The sequence below is a fragment of the Trichosurus vulpecula genome, chromosome 6, assembly GCF_011100635.1.
Source record: "Trichosurus vulpecula isolate mTriVul1 chromosome 6, mTriVul1.pri, whole genome shotgun sequence".
NCBI classification, from domain to species: domain Eukaryota; kingdom Metazoa; phylum Chordata; class Mammalia; order Diprotodontia; family Phalangeridae; genus Trichosurus; species Trichosurus vulpecula.
In genome coordinates this window covers 280,530,759-280,543,086 of record NC_050578.1, presented here as the reverse complement: position 1 = coordinate 280,543,086, position 12,328 = coordinate 280,530,759, and the positions used below count along the sequence as shown (strand labels likewise).

Here is a 12,328-nt window from a genome sequence, read left to right as displayed (position 1 = left end):
GGAAACTGAGACAGACAGAGGTTAAACACCTTGTCTAGGGTCACACAGCTAGGGACTGTCCAAGGCCAGATTTGAACTAAGGCGTTCCTGACGCTGGGTCCGACACTATCCACTGTATCACCTAGCTACTTGACAAATCTCTGATCTATCATACAGGTTTTCGTGACAGTTCTATAAATCTGTGTGAATAACCCAGTCTGGAATCTTTGAGCTCTGCAGGTCAAGTGTGATGTTTCAATGATGAGAGGTAGCATAATATAGTGGATAAAGTATGGGACTGGGAGTTGAGAGACATGAATTCTGGTCCTGCCCATGACCCATAGCAACTGGGTGATCATGGGTAGTGCACCGACCTCTTTGGAGTTTAATTTATCCATCTTTAAAGTGAGAGTGACAGTGTATGAAGTAAATGTATCATAGAGCTGTTAAAAGGCTTAAATCAGCTATTATCTGTAAAGGGTTTTGCATTCAGATCATTTACTAAGTACCACCTAGAGGCCCGGAACTGTGCCAGGTGCTGTGGATACAAAGCTAGAGAAGGAAGCAATCTCAGTTCTCAGGAACTTACTAAAGCCATATGTAAATGGAAGCTGCTATTATTAGTCATATTTGCCTTTTGTTCTCTGAAGAGGGACCAATACTGTGCTAAAAATTACACAGCATTAAGTTGACCAGCTATGAGAGAGAGAGTGAGAGAGAGAGATAGAGAGAGAGAGAGAGAGAGAGAGAGAGAGAGAGATAATGGAAACTTTTTGATGGCTTTTTTAAAGTGTTACTCTCATGTCACTTGTCCAGAATAGCTTCCTCAGACCTGAGAAGTTCAGGCACTCCCAGAATCTCAGAGTTCAAAGGAAACTAATTCTAACTAGCTCAAAATCTGTAACCTCAGACAGTGGCTAATTTAATCTGTCCTTGAACAAGGCATAGATACAGAGTCCTAGACTTGGAGTTAGAAAGACTTGGCTTCAGATCCTGCCTTGAACACTTGCTAACTGTATGAGTCTGAGAAAGTCTCAGTTTGTGCCTCAGTCTTCACACCTGTAAAATGTGCATAATAGCATTAATTCACAAGGTTGTTGTGAAGCTCAAATGAAATAAAGGAGGTCCAAGTGCTTTGTACACCTGCCAGTGTTATATAAATCCCAGCTATTAATATTACTATTAGCCTCATTTGTCTCATCTTCAGTGAGACAGATAGAAGAGGCCCTGCAGAACTCATTGGCCTCCTCTTCTTTGGTGGACTATTTTGCAGGTGGATGCAATGACCACTTTTTTGTAATTAAATATGGATGTTGGGAATTACTGTTCTTTTCTTCATACTCACTAGAACCATCTTTGAGACAATTCTAGTATGAGCCTGGATGATGGGCATAAACTGTATGTCAGTTTCTATAGAGACTGCTAGGTTTCTGTATTTTGAGAGCTTTTCATTCCAGCTAGTTCAGAGGTAGAAAATATTCAATTGTTCTGGTTAGTTGTGGCTGCTGGTGGTAGATGCTTGTTGGTCATGGTGGTGATTGACAAAGCAGTCCCTTCTAATGCAGACCTAGTAAAGTGGTCAGTTGGCTCAGGTCAAATGAGATATTTGTAAAGCACTTAGCATGGTGCCTGGCACATGGTGTGTGCTTAATCAATTCTTATTCCCTTCTCTTTTTCTTTCCTTCCCACACCTCAGATCCCCTGAGGTCTATGCTTGTCCTTGCAATAGCCTACTATCTGCTTTGGAACCTACGCATTTATTTTCTCTTTCTCCTTTTCTCTATATTGGAAACGGGATGCCACAGATCCTCATTGTTTTGGGGGAATCTCCTTTAGTCCAAGAAAAGTAAAATCTTTTTGAAAATGGTCTCTTTTCTTCAGCACCGTCTCATAGTCATATGCAGCACCAAGGACAGCAGCTCTGACCATCAGCAGTATTCAGCTTTGTCCAGCTGTCTCTTCCTTCCCAGAATTTCAGGGAATCTGAGAGCTGGGCACAGAAATCTTGGTTGTTGCCCTGCTGGTTTTCAGTACAATCCCAGGATTCCCTTTCAGTGCTAGACTCACTGAGATGATCCCTCCGTAGAGATCCATACAGGCTTCTTCTTTGTCCAGCTTTTCAATGAAAGTACTGGAGTGTCTGTAAGCACACTGTGCCCTTCAAAAGCATCAGCAGTTCAAAGGCAAACTTTAAATGCCATCGGAGGATACGCTGAGGTAGGGAACAGTAAATCTGGCCCATCTGAAGCCAGTGCTTCCCAACTTTTTTTTTTCCTACAGTAAACTTTTATGCTTTCTCTGATGTTATATAAGGGCTCTTTCCCCCTTGGTTACTATAAATATTTTACTAGTGAGAGAAGTGACTAGCCATGCCCTGAGCACCTGTGCTCCACTTTCCTAGCTAAGAGTTCTCTGGGGCCGTACCTCTGGATGAAGAAGAGTCTCTCTCGAGCTCAGCTGCTGTGGAGGCTACTAGGGTAGGGGGAGGGCTAAGCTTACCTTATGTTTCCCCAGTGCAAAGCCCAAGTTGTGAATCCATGGTTAGGCAGTTGAGTTGAGCTTTCCGGTTGTGGCTTTGCTATTACATAAGAAGCTTTCCAAGGTTTAGAACCTTTTTTCTTCTCTAAGGAGACTTTCCAGCTTCAGTTATCAGGGCTGAATGTTTCTCCCCACAACCATCCATCGATCCCTGAAACCCATTGTACTTAGCTTTGACAGGTGTCTCCTTTAAGCTCTAGCTATAAGCAGCTTTTAACTGCATCCAGTAAAGCCCCTTCAGGAGAGAAGAAGGAGAGGTGTGTAATGTTTGAAGTAGTCACCTGCTGTCTGGCAGGAAGCAGAGAGCCCCTGCCCAGGTCAGACATGAGCTCCTGGGAAGGATGTGGGAGTCTGGCCAAGAGTGACTGAGGGGCCTGGTCCCCTCCTCAGCAGCCCCCACTCATCACAGTGAAAAAGACCAGGGGGCCTCACATGTCTGAGGGCCATGCTAGAGGAACAGCTCAGGACAAGGGCAGGAGCCCCAGGTATGGAGCTGGAAGACCTGCTTCCATCTTGGCTCTGCTGCTAGCTATGAGGTCTTGGGCAAATCCCTTCATCCTTCTGGGCCTCACACTTTTGTTTCATAAAAGGAGGTGGTTGGACCAGCTGATGTCTAAGGCCAGGCAAGCTATAGTACTTTAAAAGTTTGTTTTGTTTCTGGGGCCTCAGTTTTCCAACTTGTTAAATGTGGGTTTGCTTAGATGATCATAGAGGTCCCTCCTAGTCCTCAATCCTGTGATCATTCAAGCCCTTCCCCACCCCTGCCCATCTTTGTGTTTGAGTCTCCTCTGTGGAAGTCCCTTCCCTGTCTGAGGTCCTATCTTCTCTCAGGCCTCAGTTGCCTTCTCCATCAAAGGGGTTAGGCTCAATTGTCTCTAAGTGTTCTCACTCAAAATTGTATGCTTTCAAATTAATGTCATCTTATTTAAAATGTCAGTAAAGCTAGTAGTTCCATCTGAAAAGGAAAACTGTTGAAAATGATTATGTTGAGGTCACAGATCATCAACCTTGGAAAGGACCGCAGAGAGCATCTAGAAATTCTGTGGGAGGCAGTATTGCCTGGTGGTTAGAGCTCTGTACTTGGAGTTAGGAAGGCCCACTTTCATTCTGCCTTGGACACTTTAGAGTGGCATGACCCTGGGCAAGTCATGTAACATCTCTGAGCCTCATCACCTCATCTGTATAACCAGGAGGTGAGACTCAATGGCAACAAAGTCCCTCCTGACCTGAAATTGACGATCCTATGAAACCAGTCTATTTGGAAATACGTTATCTTAAAATGTGAATTTTCAAAACCTTCAGGCCAGCTCATGCAAACTCAGGCAGTATCATGAGCCACTGAGTGTCTAGGATTGAGGAGGGGAATGGTTAGATAGACTGTGATCAGGACAAGCCAGGGCAGGGGACCATGCTCAGTTCTGGGGCCTGCATTTTAGGAAGGACATTGATGAGCTGGATTGGTGAGGGCTAGGGCCTTTGCACATCTGTGCAAACCCCCATGACTTGGGTGTTTAGCCTGAAATAGAGAAGAGTTTTAGGGAAGGAGATGGTTCTCAGCTCTCTCCTTGTAGGTGAAAGGCTGTTATGGGGGATAGGGATTTGCCTTTTTTGTCTTGGTCCCAAGGGGTGGAACCAGGAACGATGGCTGGTTGTTGTAAAGTTTTAGATTAAGGATCAACATGAAAAAAAAAAAACATCAACTTGAAGTGCCCCAAGGCTGCCTGGCTCCAGGGCCAGCCCTTGGTGTTGGGTCTTCATAGAGCAGTCATGTGCTTAGCACAGTGCCTGGCACCAAATAGGTGCAGAATAAACGCTTATTCCCTCCCCTCTCCATTTCCAGGAGTTATGGTCTCGTCCATAGACCAGACCTCTGATTTACAGATCTCAAGCTAAGCCAGAAAGCAGTGATTCTCAAAACAATTGTGTGTGTGTGTGTGTGTGTGTGTGTGTGTGAGAGAGAGAGAGAGAGAGAGAGAGAGAGAGAGAGAGAGAGAGAGAGAGAGAGAGAGAGAAAGGAGGGAGGGGAACCAAAGGGACAGATTAGCTCACAGCATACAGAGGTAAAAGAATCCAGGAGCCAATTCTTGACAAACACAAAGAGCCCACCTAATGGGAGGAAGGACTCATTTTTGATATTTGATTTTTAAAAACTGCTAGGAAAATGCCTAGCATCTCCCACCTTATGCTAAGTTCCAAGTGGGTACTTGACCAGATATAAAAGGTCACAGCATTAAAAAAAAAATAGAGGAACACAGAAAGTGACCAATCAGTTCTGTGGATAGAAGAAGAGTTTGTAAAGAAACAAGGGTGAGAAGATGTTGAGGTTTAGAGTTGGGAGAGCTGGCTCAGGTGTGAAAGCATTCACTTTGCCCTTCTCTTTTAGGCAATGGGAGCTTTTGATTTTATGTGGAAAAAGCATCATGGACCTCCTTAGCAAGAAAGCTAAGTGAGACTCTGATATTTGGGGAAGTTATGCTTATATAGCAGTTTCAGAATGACGATGTAGTTTTTATGGAAATTAAAGATTAAAGACAGGACAGGATGACATAGGATGAGGGAGACAAAAGGAATTCTTTACAATTTGACAGGGCAGGAAGATACAATTTAAAAATTAAAGGACCTGGGGAACACAGGATAAGGGAAACAAAAGCAATCTTTTGGTACAGGTTCAAGGTAAGGGAGGAAGGGCTTTAGGGTGTCTTCGGGTTACAGAATAAACTAGGGGCTTCACAAAGTACTGGAAAAGCAACTCTTGGCTCTTAGGGCACCATTTATATCTACGTGATTTCCCCATTCCACCACTAGGCAAGAGAAATTTGGGGGGGAGGGCTAAGGTCATTGTCTTCTTTGATCACTTTTCTGGCTGGTCACATCCTGGCCTTATTTCCTATCTCATGTCCTGCTTGTTCCATATGCCTCAAGCACCCTTTTCTACCTCATCATTGAGATCATGGAAGAGAAAATTAATAATCTTGATTACATAAAATTAAAGAGTTTTTGTGCAAACAAATCCAATAAAGTTAGGATTAAAAGGGGAATAATTAACTGGGGAAAAAACCCTTTACAGCAAGCATTTCCAAGCTATATAAGGAACTAATTGAAGTTTATAAGAACAAGCATCATTCCTCCATTGATCAGTGGTCTAACTGTTCCCAAGAGAAGGAATCCAGGCTAACTGTAGCCATATGAAAAAAAAATGTTCTAAATCACTACTACTTAGAAAAAATGTAAGTTAAAGTAATTTGGAGATTCCACCTCACTCTCATGAAATTTGCAGAGAGGTTGAAAAAAGAAAGTGACAGATGTTGGAGGGACTGTGGAAAGAGAGGCCCATTGATGGTCTATGAATGGGTACAACCATCCTGGGAAAAAAATTGGGAATTATACACAAAGAAATTACTAAACAGTTTGTGCCCCTTGACCCAGCTGTAACCACAGCCAGGCTTTTACCCAAGAGAGATAAAAGACACAGGAAAAGACCCTTTAGGCACAAGAAGACATTTATAGCAGCTCTTTGTAGTGGGAATAAAGGACGCACATCAATTGAAACACGGCTGCGTGACTTGTTGCACACAGAGGTGTTGGAGTCGTACTGTAAGAAATGAGGAAAGGGATGATTTCAAAGAAACAGGGAAAGACTCAGATGAAGCGAAATTTAGTAAACAGCCTCAGAACAACAGCTTGTACTGTAACATCGATAATATAAAACCAAGTAATTTGGAGGACTCTTACAAACTGATGAAGAATGAAATGAGCAGAACCAGGAGAACACTTTATACAGTAACAACATTACTGATAAGACAAGTAGCTGGGAAGCTGGAAGAACAGCGGTCTATCATCCCTGACTCCAGAGGCCCAATGGGGAAATGTTATCCATTAGGGAGAGTGGTGGATTGAGGGTTTGGAAGGAGACGTGTATATTTTTGTAGACAGTCGATGAGAGAATCTCTTTCACTTGACTGTGTATTTATTACAAGGAATTTGGTTTTCTTTGTCCCCTTTTTGGATGGGATGGGTGATGGGAGTGAGAGGAATTACATTTGTTATTTTTTTAATTAAAAATAGGGGGGCTGCCTCTGATGTGGAATGTTTCAGACACTTCGAGATAGTCGCTATATTAGTTTTATTGGAATTGTTTTACGTTTCTCTAAGAGACCTCTTCTGACAGAGTGAGGTTCATCTGTCAGTATTTATAATGTAGAAATGAAGCATTTCAAGGACTTGCTCTTCTCTGAGGAGTCTGGTCTCAGTGTGGCCTCTGCCTCTCTGGGTGATCTTGGGGGAGCGACCCTTCCCAAGCTTCTGTTTGTCCAGATGGACAATGGAAGGAGTCAGCTTGGATGGGCTCAAGGGGCCCTCCCCTCTCTAGTCAGCTCCCCAGTGCTGTTCTTATTCAGCTACAGCATAACAGCCAAGTCACAATAAACACAGGAAGTGCCTGGTGGTACACATGCGCGCGCGCGTGCGCACACACACACACACACACACACACACACACACAAACAACCAGTTTGGAAGAAAAACATAAGATGGGAAAGTTGGGAGCCCCAAGCTCCCCTCACCATATGGGCAAGGGCTGTTTCTCCAAGAACAGTAAGAAAGTGTCAGGATCACAATATGTGGTTATAAATAACCTCGCCTGGTGTGAAACACATGCACTCATGGCTTTTCAGAAAGATGCTTCAGCACCAGGAGCATGGAGGGCAGAGAGGGGAAGGGAGGGTTCATGAGATAGTACATAAGATAGAGGAGGGCCAGTCTGGTTCTCCCTCAGCCTGGGCTCCTAGTGGGAGATGCCTTCCTAGGCAGGAGCTCTGGCCTCTTCCTGCCTGGCTTAACTCAGTGGCTGCCTTAGGCTCTAGGGTCCATGGGAAGGTATGGATCTGAGGCCATCTGGGCCAGTGGACAACCCAGAAAGTTGAAGGCTTCTTTGCCTGTTAGGCTTTCAGTTTGGATTCTCCTCTTTCTGTGTGCATATCTGTGTATTAATCTCCCAGATGAAGAAACCGAAGCTCACAGAGGTTACACAACTTGCCCAGGGTCACACAGCAAGTGGATAATAGAGTCAGTATTTGAACTCAGGTTTCTTGGCACTAACTCCAGGGCTCTGTCTGCTGTAAGCATGCTAGATTGGATATTCAGACTGAGTGTCTTCAGAATTCAGGGAAAGGCCAGCTCACGGTGGGCTGAATATGCAGAGATGTTTCCCTCAAAGGCAATGGAGGAAGCGGCCTTGAGCTGCCCTTAAAGGATGGCCATGGTCTGGCTGCAGGCCAGATGGAAGGGGTGCATCCTGGAGCATTCTCCTCCTCAGCCGTCAGTAAAGAATTCCATCGAAGCCTTCATGGCAGCATGGCCCATTGGAGATGGTCAGAGCTGGATTCAAAGGACCTGACTTCAGATCTCAGCTCTTGTGCTTGCTCCTTGTCTGTCCAGCCTTGGTGAGTCACTTGGCCTCAACTGACTTGTTTCACCATCTCTCGAATGTGAGGGTGACACTGGGTAATCCAGGTGGCTCCTTCAGCCTCCAGCCCTGTGATCCTACCATTCAGAGGATTAATACCCTCTGCTACATCCTACTTGGGTGACTTCTGTGTCTTCACCTGTAAATGACCTCCTTTCCAGCTCCAAAGCTATGATCATTCCCTGATCAGAACTCCTTCAGACAGCCTTGATTGTGGAAACCTTTGTTGACCACCTCTGCTTGGTGACACTTCACACTTTCACTGGAAAACCAGTCATGTATCTCATGGTTCTGTCTAACTTCTCCAATATTTGTTTTCCCTGAGAGTGCCTGGAGAGTGGGGACTATGCCTATTACTTCCTCTATGTCATCTCAGTACTAAGGCACTAAGCATGGAATTCCCTTCCCTGGCCAGCCCAGCCTCATAGCACCATCACAAAATTATTTATCTGTAGATCTGCACACATCATGTGTCTACAGTCTTTGGTGGCTCCCTGTTCCTCACTGAAAGCAGTTCAGCCTCTTTGGCCAGACACTAATGGCTCAATATGGTACTTTGACTTTTCCAACTTTATCAATCTTAATTCCAGTGTCTTACCTCTGTTAGTTATTTCATGTTTATCCTGCATGTGAGGAATAGAAACTCTCTCTGTTCCTCATGACTTCTCAGATCTCTCCAAAATAGCAATTGTGCTTGAGGGAGAAAGTAATTTCAGCCATCTCCACAATCTAAGACCCCAAGAATCATAGAGGGGTAAAAGCCCAATGAAGTGAGAGCCAGGCAGGGTGGGGCTTGATATGATCACTCAGCACCCCTATGTCCACCATGCTATGGCAGGGCTGCTCAAGCCAACCCACAGACTGTCAAAGAACTCCACTGTGCAGCAGTCATCTGGCCCTCCCCAACCCCCCACTCCCTGTGCCATGGAAAACCAAAAAGCAGGAGCTTAGTCTGGCTGGGCCTGCACTGTGGCAGAGCTCTCTGCCATCCCTGCATCCTGGGCACCATGTTCTGGGTGGGCTTAGTCAGTGGCCGGAGCCATGAAGCTGGGGCACGTGATCCCTGAGATTTTCATCTGCTTCTTGCACAGTTTCTAGTAACCTTGGATCAGCTCTGTAGCCTCCTGGTGCCAGCTCCCTCTCCCTCATCTCTGGGAGGGGATGATGCCTGCTTGACAGGGTGAAGGAAGCTTCTCTCTGGGAAATGCCATGAAGTTTCAGCTCAGTGTGATCCAGCAATCAGGAGGCATCATCCTGGGCTGACACTGGCATTTTACTGATTATGAAAATTCCTTTTAAGATTGAGCGAATAAATTAATTTTAGGTTCAAGTGTGAGGTGTGGTCGTATCATTTTACTTATCATCCTTAAAAGAGGAAGAAACAATCTGCTGTCAATTTTCAAGGTATAAAAACTATTGAGAAACAGAGAGAACTACATCAAAACATAAAAACCTTTAAGAGAAATATTTTCTTTCCTTCTTTTACCCACTCCTGCTTCCCAGAGGTACTGAGGAGGCATTTATTAGTATCTTTGAAAGCAGAAAGAGATAAATCTGGTTTTGCCATTTGGGATAGTGGTACAATCAGATGAAGGGATGTGGGGTCCCCCATTTTTCCTCAGCTTTCCAATGGGATGGCTGGAGGTGGTTCCCTAGAATTCTGGGAAGTGAACTTTGTCCCTGGGCACTGCTCCCTAGAGGCAGAATCAACCAGAGGGTGAGAGGAGGCTTTGAACTCCCCCCCTGTCATGTAGGAACAGGGTCAAATCCTGCCACGGGGATCGTGCCTGTGGGACTAGGATCTTTTTCTCCTTTTGTTTTTCAGTGCATGGTCTATGGCACTTACTGAGTGGCTGGGGTCTGTCTAGGCTGGATAGAGGGGCTCATTATTTCCCTATGGCAGTGCCTTTCCCAGTGCATGTGACATTGTAGATGTGAGGAAAGACTCAGTAGCATCTTTGGCCTTCTTAGAAGTTTCAGTCTCAGAATCCTATTGGCTCTTTAGGATTTCTTCTTATCCTTTCTCATGCCACCACCTGTGTCTGTCAGCCCTGATGCCATACACTGGCCTCCAATTGGAAGCTTCCAACATGGCTTCCAGTCCATCTTGAAGGCCAGCTTGCTCAAATATCTCCATTGACCGTCGGTCGTGCTTGACCCAATCATCTCGGCATGCAAGACTCTGTCATCCCAGTCTCCTCAATCCAACCAATCTTTGCTTTCACTACTAGAGGCACCATGTCATAGTGGAAGGAGTGTGTACCCAGTAGTGGGATTGCCAGGTCAAAGAGTATGGACAATGTAGCTTCCATATAATCCTAAATGGACAACAGGAAGGAATCAAGCATTTATCAAGCCCCAGGCACTAGGGTACTAAGGTTTTTTTGCAAATAGTATCTCATTTGGTCTTCACAACAACTCTATGAGCTAGGTCCAGTTATTATCCCCATTTTGCAATTGTGGAAACTGAGGCGAACAGAGGTTAAGTGACTTGCCCAAGGTCACACAGCTAGTAATTATCTGAGGCTGAATTTCAACTCAGGTCTTCCAGACTCTATATTAGGAAGGCAGAATTTATGATTTCAAAGAGAATCTCATATGTGCCTAAAAGGTCCGGAACCACAGGATATAAGGAATTCTCTAGGCAGAAGGCAGGAGAACTAAAGCATGTATTTACACTCCACAGTAACAATCCCACAAACCAGCGTCCCCATTTTGATATTTTCATCAAAAGCTTCCAGGCCCAATAAGTCCGCCTCACAAGGGTAACCGGTAGGCCACAGAGAAGCGAGGTGGTATAAGGCAAAATCGTATACATGCTTCCCCTCTACGGTAAGAAGATTACCCACTAGCCTCTAGTCACCTCTGCTACCGGCAGCTCAGCTTCGGCTGTAGGCGTCTCTGGCTCCAACCGGAAAAGGAAAGGAGGACCTTCAAGCTGTCCTCTCCCCTCTTATAGAGTTTTTGACATCATCAAGCGCCGCCTGAATGACCAGGGCTGATTGGTTCTTGACTTGGCCCCTCCCCCAGCGTAGACCACGTTAACACATCTCCCCTCAGCCAGCCCCACGACTCATCACACAGGAAGCTCTGGTCCTGCCCCGGAAGAGCAAGCCCCAGCGTCCAGGGAAGCTCAACGAGGCGAGCTGAGTCATTCAAAGAAAACAAAGTCCATTCTGGCTACAGACTCTAGGACCAGTGCTCTATCTACTGGGTGGCCATTTCACTGCCTGCACTAATGAACCATCCACTGGGGATAATCTATGTGTTAGTGTGTCTTTCTATAGCCCCTCTCATAGCAATGCTTTTCCTCTTGCTGCCTTGCCTGAGTGTGAACTGTTTTAATGTGTACCATTCCTTGTTAGCATTTTTCTACAGTTGCTGATAATCTACATTTCCCCTTTTGTTATAAGCCTTTGGAAATCACCAAGAATCTACCAGAAGTGTATCTGAATAGGGTCAGGCCAAAGGCTCCTATTTATACTGGTTGTCTATTGTATTTCTTTGTGTGAATATGGAGGTTCTTTGTGTGCTGAGAAAGAGGGGTCCAGGGCCTTGGGTCTGGCTGCCTCTTCTGACATATTGCAGCCAATGGTATTATTGGGGACAAGGGAGGAAAGGATGCCTGGTAGGAGACTGGAAGGTTCCTGAAGGAAGCCTTGGTGACCCTCAATGTGCTTCCTTCCAACCCAGTTCTTACTTTCCCAAGCTGCCCTAAACTGATCTCAGGAATTGTAGGCAGCACTGACACTACCACGCTGGCTATCAGAGAGTATTTGCAGTGCCCTGGCTCTCTGCCAAGGTGGGCATGAGCTCCTCTAACCTTAGCTCAGGCATGGTGCATTAGAATTTATCAAAAGGAACTTGCTAGAAAGCTTGAGGGGAAAACCCAAGAAAATCACAAAAGCACAAAATCAGATCCCCAGGGAGCTTTAGTCTGGGCACACCTCCTCTCATTGGCATGAAGACTTACTCCCCTCAAATTTTGCCTCAGTCATTTATTAGTTCCGTCCATGATCTCCACTTCCCCTCCCCCAGCCAACCCATCTGACAGGGCCCCCTCCCTCCTGAGGCAATGTGAGAGCCCTAAGCCTGGATCTCTCTTTGTTCCTCATCATTTCCCACCTCATAGCATTCTGACCCAGGTACAAGGTATTCTCCCCTGTCTTCCCCCAGGCCCAGTGGAAGGTCAGCTCCTGGGACCAGGTCATCAAGGAACAAAAATATCTTTGTTTCCGCTCCAACCAGCTCAGTGCCTTTCAAGATTCTAGATGCTCAAAGGATGTTTGTTAAACTAAACGGAACTGCCAAGAGACACCCTTAAAGGGAGGCCCATGATATGGATGT

The 12,328-nt window shown here is 45.4% G+C and overlaps 1 protein-coding gene across 1 annotated transcript in view; it reads left to right on the top strand.

Annotated features, from left to right (window-relative positions):
* Window positions 1-12,328, top strand: part of SHANK2 (SH3 and multiple ankyrin repeat domains 2) — a 717,699-nt gene that overhangs the window by 151,900 nt on the left and 553,471 nt on the right. The gene's annotated exons all lie outside the window — the stretch shown is intronic.